This window comes from Fukomys damarensis, unplaced genomic scaffold, assembly GCF_012274545.1.
Source record: "Fukomys damarensis isolate Sample0158 unplaced genomic scaffold, DMR_v1.0_HiC HiC_scaffold_17, whole genome shotgun sequence".
Lineage (NCBI taxonomy): Eukaryota > Metazoa > Chordata > Mammalia > Rodentia > Bathyergidae > Fukomys > Fukomys damarensis.
The window spans coordinates 32,527,061-32,537,328 of NW_022900929.1; the positions used below are offsets into that span (position 1 = coordinate 32,527,061).

General features: G+C 44.7%; 1 pseudogene; it reads right to left on the bottom strand.

Annotated features, from left to right (window-relative positions):
- Positions 1–1,517: 1,517 nt before the first annotated feature.
- LOC104862838 lies at positions 1,518–6,964 on the bottom strand (annotated as a pseudogene).
- Positions 6,965–10,268: the final 3,304 nt, after the last annotated feature.

A 10,268-nucleotide genomic window follows, 5' to 3' on the forward strand; every position in this document is an offset into this window, starting at 1 on the left:
TATGTGTAGATGCATCAGATCACAGTACAATGAGAAGGGAAAGGTCATCTTAAAAAAAGAGATGAGCTGGATGTGGTGGCACACACCTATAATCCTATACTCTAAGAGTCTGAGGCAGGAGGACAGCAAGTTCAAGGCCCACTTGAACAACTTAGTGAGTCCCTGTCTCAAAATAAAATTTTAAAAAGGGCTGCAGCTGTTTCTCCATGGTAGAGCATTTGCCAAAAATGAAAATAGAATTGCATACAAATCTGGAAGACTTCAGATACATTTGAGAAGAAGATATAGATGACAGTTGGTTGCCTGCAGTTTTCCACTATTTCTCAGCCCATGATTTGGCCTAAGCAGAGACAAATAGTCTCTATTTGTTATTTTGGGAGGGTTACTCATTCAAGAACTACAAAATATGGACCAGGATTTAGCTCAGTGGTTCTGCCACCTTCCTTACAAGTACAAGGTCCCAAGTTCAATCCCTGGTACCAAAAAAGAAAGTAAAAGAAAAAGAATTACAAAATGACATCTGTCAGAGGCTTTCTTCGTAATTCTTAGCACTGGGGTTAAAATGCTCCAGGGCTTCTTTTCCATTTTTTCCAAAAGAAAAAAGATTAAAAGTTGTAGTGTGCTAGCTTCATTCTATATTAAAGCATTTACATTGGGTGGATAAAACCATTTCTTCACTAATTTAAACTCGAGAACCATGCTTTCTTTAATGAGGTTTGTCACTTGCACATAGTATTTATGTGGTTCTCTGAAATCATTGTATTTATCTACTACTGTAAGATATTTTCTCTTTTTTTCATAGGCAATATGATCCTAAGAACTCCCCCAACCTTAATGTTATTGCAGACAATATTAAAGCATGTATAAACACTGGTGTTTTTATCCCTGCAAAGTGGGAAAATGCAGGGGTTTTTTTCTGTCTTTTCTATAGAAGTGTTCTTAGGCAAAACCAATGCAAGTCCTAGCTCAGTAAATGGAAGCTCTGTTTACACAGTGGACAAGCCAGAAGCCAAGTCATACCAATCCCTTCCTCTTCGTCACCTGACATGGTTCTTATATTGCCAGATGCTATCCATTTTACTTCCTAAAGAGCTATGGAATCATCTACTTTTCATCCAGCCAATAACCCTAAAAGAACCCCCTAACTAGACTCCTAACATTCTCATTCCCTTCCTATCGCTCAAAGTCTGATCCTGTCACTTTTTTTTTATCCTGTCACTCTTTTAAACTCCCTTCTCTTCCTATTTTTTTCCAAAGCCAGTTCCATTTATTAAATGCTGATTTCACAGACTGGGAATACAAAATAAAAATAGAAAAAGGCCCCAAAGTAGCCACAGGCCTACCCTCACTTTACCTCTGCTGCAGCACTGTGAACGAGACAAGCAGCAGTTGTATACTTGGCCAGGGTTTGGAGGCTGCACTGCCCAGCCTCCCATCCACTTTCTTCCCATTACAAGGAGCATCCTTGAGAGGCAGCAGAGTCAGGATGCCTCCCTGCTGCACCAGAGACCTGCATATCACCAGAAGAGTGTGCTGAGATGGCACAGAATCCAAGGATTACCTGTCACACGGGGAGAAACTGGAACCAAAATATGGGTGGGAGCCTGTAGGTGTGACAAGGTAAGTGCAAAGAGAGTTTTCCTCCTCGACTCATCAGGTCCTAATACCAAGTCCTCTGAGTGGGGAGGTGTGCTGGTCAGCACCTCTTCTTCAAGGTCCTCGCTCTACCTCCTCTTCCTTGTGCTCGTTCTTTCCTGAAGAGCTCTCGTTGGTGGACACAAACTCCTTGCTCTCAAAGTGCTGGCTTAGCTGCCTGGATGACTTGGATAATGAGCCCCCTTGAGGGCATGGATTTCATACCATCTTTACTTTGACTTTCTTCGTCTTTGACTTGTCCCTCTTAGAAGACTTGCTTCTACCTCCTTCATATTTTTTCGCGGCTTTTTCAAATTCTCTCTTGGCATCCTCAGCCTTGTGGTCCCAATCCTCTTCTCTTTGTACATCCTCTTCTGAGTCTTGCCCACCTTCTTGGAAAGATCCATGATGCTGATACCGGGATAGTCTGACTTCATCTTTTCTCAGCTGGCATCGAGCCACAGCATGTACTCAGACACTGGCCTCTTGGGGCCTTTGCTCTTCACCTTCACAGCCTTCTCATGGCTTGTGGTGGATTAACTAATGGTCACCTTGTAAGGCCCAGCTGAACTGAGTCAGCACGGTTCTGGGCATGGAAGACCCACCTGAGGGTTACTGCCATTGGCATAAGAAGAGAACTGGAGAGGAAGATTGTACTGTTGGTTTTCTTGGTGAAGCTTGCCAGGGCTGCTTTTCATGGTACAAACTCTGCTATTCTCATCATCAGAGGAGCTCAGGTCCTTGCTGTCACTGAAAACAGCTGCTGTTCCTCATTAGGGGAGCTCTGATCTTCTTTACCTTGAGCATCACTTCCTGGCTGTGATGTAGATCCCTCAACCTGAAGACACAAATGCTTTACCCGGCCAGCTCAGGCTTTCTAGCTTCCTCCACTGGCCTTTGGACCTTGGTATGGACTTGCATGAAATATTACCTTGGACTTGTGGAGGACATTGCCTTGGGCTCTATACCTTCAGCTAGATTTGTGTGGGATATGGCTGTGTGATCCAGGCCCTCAGCTGGATTCTTTGGGTCTCTAGCAGTAGACAGATCTCTTGCACTACTCTGCAGCTGACTTTTTGGGTGAATATTATAAAATAAGCCTATAAATTATGTGTCCTATGTTAAATCTGTTCCCTTGTAAACCCCCATTACAACACAGCTCTTGTGATTCTTGGCCATCTTGGCCTTTTGAAATGTTTTCTCTTCTTCTCAAACCAGTCACTGTTACCCATTACTGGCAGACAACCTCGCAGGAACTGGCACAGGTGTTGATGTCAGACTCAGGTCTTCTCCTCACCAGGGTTGAATGACTCGTCTCTTTCCTCTCCCATCATTAGCATTCTCTTCCCCCATCTTGCCTTCCTCTGTCATTCTCCCCTAGTAGGTTTCATGCTGGTCTTCATCGGAGTTGACAAATTCATCATAGATTGGGTTCATGCCCTCTTTCAATCCTCAGTTCTTGATGTTGAGCTTTTGGCACTGACAAAAATCAAGCAGCTTCCCATATTCCTCCTTCTCGGTGCTGTTGATGGTGAGTACACCCTGCTTGGTCTCAATCTCAAAGTCAAAAAAAAAAGTTGTGATGGTGCCAAGAGCAAAGTTGACAAAGGAAATCTTGCCAGATTGGATGTGGATGGGCAGGTTGTGGACATAGATGAAGCTCCTCTCCAGAGGGTACAGCAGCCCCGAGCTGCCTTGTGGGAACAAACAATACATTGGGCCCGAGTGCCTTGGAAGTTGCGGGGACCATGATCTTGTGGGTCACAAATGCTTTCATGATCTGGCTAACCACCTCTTAGAGTGACCTTGACATGCCTTGGTGAGAAGCCCTTCAAAGTGCTTCTCCACCTCATCCTCATTCATGTTGAGAGTCAAGGAGATGTCCTCCTTGGAGAAGAGGATGAGGAAGTGGTAATGGTTCTGACCCTGTTTGACATGCATGATCACAAAGAACATCTGACATTTGTCCCTGTGGGGCAGTATGGAGAGGCATAGAACCATGATGTAGGAGATCCTGTAATCGAGATCTTGCTCTGAAGGTGCAGGAAATGAGGTACTTGCAAATGTCATAACCACCATGGTATGTCAGGCACTGCAGCTTCCAGGAGATGGAAATGGCCTCTCCGATGGCCTGCATTGTCTGAACGAAGGCCTCACTGGGTCCCTGCCATCCTCCTGGGTGGGAGGGACACAGAAGTGCACATCCATGAGGGGGACTTCTGAGTCATCGTTGTGGTGGGACCCCATGTTACCTCATTCTTGCCTGTGGTACCCCTGCTGAGGGGTATCTCGGAATGGGTTGGGCACCAGTGTCAAAGGAGAGCAGATCCCCACCAAACTTCACTGTCCTCCAGTTCTAGCCCTTTACCCACAGATCCTTCTCTGTGAGCTCAAGTGAGAGTTGAAGAAATCAGAAAGTTTCTCAAACTCCAGTTCCCCAAAGCCGTCATCCTTGTACGTATGCAGTTCAAGTCCATGGCCCAGATCTACCTGGTGCCAGACTACATCTATCAACCCCCTAGCCCCTGGATTGTTGTTTGTCTGTCTGTACTCTGGTTCTGAAGCTCAGATAAGGAGAGTGAGGCACAGAATCACCAAGCAGACTCCGGGGAGGTTTCTGGAACACTTCCATTTTTAATAGGCAGAGCAATCGCTTATATAGTCAAGGAGCAAGGGGCGGGATACTGCATATGGGGCATAACATGATGGGTTGATCTTTGGGGCGAGCGATGGAGGCAACAGATAGGAGGAAAGGAACGTCTTTCAGCCGGCTCCAAGCCAGTCTCAACACAAGAGAGTGAGCATGCTCCAACACCTGAGTATCCCCTAGCCTGCTAGAAGATGTGCATGAGGCGCACTTGGCTCAGTTGTGCTTGAATTTCTCTCACATTTCCCCCTTTTTCTTTTGACTCCGTCACCTTAGCCAAAACTATTACATTAGCATGGGTTTGTTTATACTGATGGGAAGCACGTAAGAGGAGGACAGAATGACAGCTTTACAGACATATGGGGTGACACACACATCAGTGTAATTTGCATGGCATCTGTTTAAAACTTTAGTTTCTAATACTTGTAGTTCTCCCCAAACCAGGTCCAATTGAGTTTGCAGGTTAAGAATGGCAGTTCGTACATCTTGAAATAGGGCTGCACTGTGTCCTAGAATGAGGGATGTGTTATGGGTGAGTGGGTCAGTGGTGGCAGCAGTCATAATTTGGTTATGCAGGGTAACAGAGGCAGTGGCTGCAGCAGTTAGAGCGGCTGTTAGGGAGACAACTATGGCGGCGATGGCAGCTACACCAGATCTTGCTGACGTCGTGGGTGAAGCATTACGTCAAAGAGGGGATCGGATTCTTGCCATTCACCTGTAAGATTTATGGGTAACCCAATTGTTAGCCGGTGCAGCCAAAACAGAGGTACCAGGTTTTATTAGCGAACATGGCTGGATTGATGCAGAAGACACAGAATCACTGAGCTTGAGAGAGGAACTACTTATGATGAAGAAAAATGGCGATGGAAGACGGACTGTGGATGGTAAAACAGTACTTTTGAGGAAGGAAGCAGAGGTATTAGGAGGAAAGAAGTTTTGGCACTGAAGGAAGCATTGGCACCTAAAGCGAGGAACAGCAGACTGAAGCCTTAGGGTGCTTACCTCCGATTAATCTAGAAGAGAAAAATTACCCTCAATCAAAGAAGGGTGAAAGTTGGAATCACTGCCAAACACACGGGGAAGAGTAGAATTCCAATCCACTGTAACAAAAATAGGGGGGTTAGGGACAAGGGCCCATACTTGGGTGCGATCCGGGGTGCCACCCCAGGGCCGCCCACCATGATGGGATAGGCCCGGAGAGGTGGGGTCCTTTTTTTAGATTTCTTAAACATGTTTTGGAAGAAGGTATCATTCAAATTAGGATCATCATCACTGGAGAATAGGGGCTCCTCGCTATCTGAGGAGGAAGAGGAGGATCATGAGATCGTTAACGTGGAGGCGCACATGGTGGGGGCCTCCATAGTGGACCGGAAGAGGCGACCTCCTTGGGATGACTTACTTTCCGATGACACAGTGTTTGGGTGGAACAGAAGAATTTTCATCTTCCACAGGAGGGGCGGAGGTCCCCTCCAAAGAAGAAAGCAGAAGTGGGGAACAACAACCTCCATTTTGCCCTGGGGAGGAGGAACCTCCATCTTTGCTTTGTCCCTGAAGCGAGTCTTCCCTTTGTTTGTCATTAGAGGGGGCCTGAGAGACCCATGCTTCTGAGGCTTTGATCGCATGGGGGTCCAAACACTGAATTATTTCTGAGGTTGTGGGAAAGAAGTCCAGGGGGAGGCAAATCTCACCATGCTTTTCGGCTCTCTGTGCATTATGCAAGGTAGGCTCCCAGACCTCTGCGTCGGGCCAACTCCATCCATGGGGAGGTCTGAAGGACCAATTCGCAAAATTCTAAGAGCCTTTCATGGGAGACCTTCATGCCCCATGTTCTTAAGAAAGCTTTCAGTAACATAGCCTAAACTGGCTTATCATGACTTGGAAGATTACCCATCACCTACACCTGTGGGGATCACTCACCCAACTCTTCAATATTTACCCGATATACGCGAGTCCCAGTCCCAGCGCCACTTGTTTGTCTGTTTGTACTCTGGTTCTGAAGCTTGGAGTGGGGGTGGGGGGGCAAAATCACCAAGCAGACTCCGGGGAGGTTTCTAGAACACTTCCATTTTTAATAGAGCAATCCCTTATATAGTCAAGGAGCAAGAGGTGGGATACTGCATATGGGGCATAACATGATTGGTTGATCTTTTGGGCGAGCGATGGAGGCAGCGGATAGGAGGAGCAGGACGTCCATCAGTCGGCTCTAAGCCAGTCTCAATGCACGAGAGTGAACATGCTCAAACTCCTGAGTATCCCTTAGCCTGCTAGGAGATGTGCATGAGGCACATTTGGCTCAGCCATGCTTGAATTTCTCTCACACTGGATGTAGTCTACTTTGCCCATCTTGCCATTTTTTTCTTTTGTACCAGGGATAGAACTCAGGACCCTGTGCTTGCAAGGCAGGCATAGCACCACTGAGTGAGCTAAATCCTCAGCCCCCGTCTTGCCATTCTTTTGGGGGGGTTTTGATTTTTGTTTTTGTTTTGTTGTTGTTTTGCTTTGTCTTTTTGGTACCGGGGATTGAACTCCGTCTTGCCATTGTTAAAGAAAACCTGGCGGAAGCTCAAGGTCCCAAGTTCTATAAAGAAAGATACCTGATGGCTAAGCCCTACCCGACCATCACTCATGGACCCTTCTACCTCCTTCCTGATAGATGTCATGGGACTCCTGCATTTGTGTCATGTTGGCCTGTCTGCGGTGGCCGGGAGCCAGGCCCCAGCTGTGGGGGAAGTTTGCAGCTCCTCAGTGGGCTGAGGGTCTCTTCGAGCGGCAGCCTTGTGCTCACCCTGGGCAGACGTGGATGCGCTGGAGAGTGAGGGGCTTTTCCCTGCCCTGGGTCCCTGCTTCGCTGTCTTCTGATTCAAGGCCTTTTTATTCTGTTCTTCCTGCCTAGAGGTCTTTTCCTCCTGTCCACTTCCCTTTCATTGCAGGACCTCCTACTTTTCTTTCACGTTAGAGGAAGCCTTTTCTAGCCCCAACTTGGTCGGGTTTCCCTCATTATACATTCTCTCAGAGTCCCCACATTTTCCTTTATCACATTTATATTTAAGGATTTGTAGATCATTATTATTATTATAAATGTGAAGAGAGTAGAAATTACACCACTTTCCTTACTGTATCTAGTTACAGGCACAGTACCTGGCAGAACATGTGCTTCATTAAATACTTTTCAAGTGAACAAATAAACTTAATATCTCTTACATATGGTATTATAATGAACACATGAAAATGGGTAGTATCAGCAACCCAGCGGCCTGGCCAGGATGAACTCCGGCCTTGGCTTTCCTGAAACCCTGTCCTCTGTTACAACATATTTTCTGTCTTCTGTGCTGCTTCCATCTGGAGCCAGTTTTAAGACCAAAAAGACTGATTTCAGGTGCATGGTTTGGTTGTTTTCAGTGGTTACCCAGTTTCATATGTATTGGAGACAGCTGTCAGAGCAGAAGGATGGTATAGCACACTCCATGGAGTATGGAAAGTGAGCCAGGGACCAATTCTAATTAAAACCAGAGGCAAGGAAGCATGCGAGGACCAAATAACTTAAGTGATAGCATATAAAATATTAGGAGTGAAATAGGGAAATGTTAGTCCGAAGACTTATTGGGGAATATTGTATTAGAAATGCTGTTTGTTTTGGGGGTTTTTTTGTTTTCTTTTGTTTTGTTTTTTGGTACTGGGGATCAGAGGCGGTAGAACCACTGAACTAAATCTCCAGCCCTCTTTGCTTCCTTTGATACAACATCTTACCTGTAGTCCAGGCTGGCCTTAGTCATGATGATCTTCCTGCCTCAGCTTCCTAGTGCTGGGATTACAGGTGTGTGGCACCAGGCCAAGCACAGTTGTTTTCTAATAGCATTGGTGCTCAGATTACCTCACACAAACCAGAACTGCCCATTTCCTGAAGGGCTTCTTTGAGAATGAAGGGAGAGTCCTCTATTACAAGAGATAGTTGATATTTACACTTGAGCAGAGGTAATTTTTATTGACTTACAGAAGCACTTAAGTGTGATGAATTAGCTTTGATTTTTTTTTCTTTTGGAAGCATATTTTGTAAGGCCATTTATTAAAAGCCATTTGATTCTATGTTAAGAGTAAACAAGCATCTTAGCAACTTATACTAATTAAATGTATAAACTAGTATTTCAAAGTGGCAACTGGAGGGATTCAAATGGAACATCTGGGACTCTGAGCAGTACATTGGACTCAGAATTCAACTATAATCTAATATATTCCAGTACTATTACCCTATAGATTCTTCTCCAGTTGGAGTTTAGTTTTGTTCTTGAAGTCTTGACTTTCACAAAATTGCCCATTCTGTACTGCTTTTTTTTTGTTGTTTTTTTTCCCTAAGTGTTCCCAAATAAGAAACATTCTGCCTCATCTCCTTGTTTGACTATTTTGGAATACATCCCCACTTTATCTGTTTGTTGTAAAGAATAGTGGGTAAAAGTGAGCTGTGATCACTCTGGCATTTTTTGTTTCAGCACAGGAGATTAAACCCAGGGAACATTAAGCACATCCCTAATACTTCCCTGGCTGACCTCAAACTTCTGATCCTCCTGCCTCACCCTCCCAATCATTTTCTGTGTATATTTAACAAGTATTTGCCCAGCCAGGTGTAGTGGCATATATTTGTGATCTTAGGAAGCTAAGGCAGGAGAACTGCCAAGTGTATTAGCTATTTTCCTGCTGCTGGGACAGAATACCCAACACCTACAACTTGAAAGAGAAGAGGTTTATCTGGGCTCACAATTTTCAGAGGATTCAGTCTGTGATTGGCTGTCTCCAAAGCAGAAGTAGCATGGCAGACGGCCTAGTACAGGAAAACTACTTACCTCAAGGTAGCCAAGAAGCAGAGAGAGAATGGAGGAGCCAGAAACAAGAAAACATCCTTCTAGGTCATACCCTCAGTGACCCCTTTCCAGCCAGGCTCCTTTGGTCTAGGTCTTCTTTCACTTCTCTCAGCAACATTGTATGGTTTCCACTGTTAATTGCTAGAATTTTTAATGCTTTGACAAATGCTTGATCACCAGTGAGACTGAACATCTTTCAATGTTTATTGATCCTTCAGCTTCCTCTTTTTTGGATCCCTTACATATTGGCCCTGCATTTTATTTACCAAAGAATATCTCTGTTGGGATTATCTTAATGGTTTCTTATTTTTCATCTGTTTTGCCTCTTTGTTTTTATTAACAATCAAGATGCTTCTCTCATTTTAGATATTAATTGCTGAAATAATTTAAATATTGAAGCAACCACCTCAGTGCATGTTTTCATTCCTTGTCAATTTTATCCTGTCCTATTTTCTGCCAGTAGAAAGCTCTGATCTTTCTGGTGTACCCTGATGTGTTCTGTCTTGGATAAATTTTGAGAGCTCTGATTTGAGAGCAAATCAGTGACGTCCTCACTCATCAGTCCCCCTTGGGCAGGGCCTAGTTTATCTTGATGTTCATCTAATCTGTTCATGTCCCTCATAGTTCACCGTGCTGGACGTTCTGTGATTCTGTTCCAGCTGAGCATGTGAGAAGAGACGGACAATTCCACATCACTGGGCAGAGGCTGGTTAGCCTGGGGTTCTCACCTTTGAGCCAGCAGGCACCTTGCCAAATTGCTTAGCAACACCAGGGGACAGTTATCAGAAGACACAGAGCCTTAGTCATGGCTCTGTAAACTTGCTTTAAGCAATAAAAAAATATCTGATTATAATAAATTTTCATGAAAGAAGTTATTGATTGATTTTGATTAAGCCTTTGATTTCCGTGGGCTACAATGTATGTTTTCTCTGAATCCGAAGTCAGAGCTACATGTATCAGTTTGTATCTTACAGAACGTTCCTTATGTATATTAGAATTTATGAAGAGTTAAATTTTGCTTTTCAACACTTTAAACATTTGTTGAAAACAAACTACATAACAAGCCCTGGGTCAAGGACAAGGACTAGAAAGATGACTAAGGGCCAGGGATTTAGCTAGTGGTTCTGCTGCCT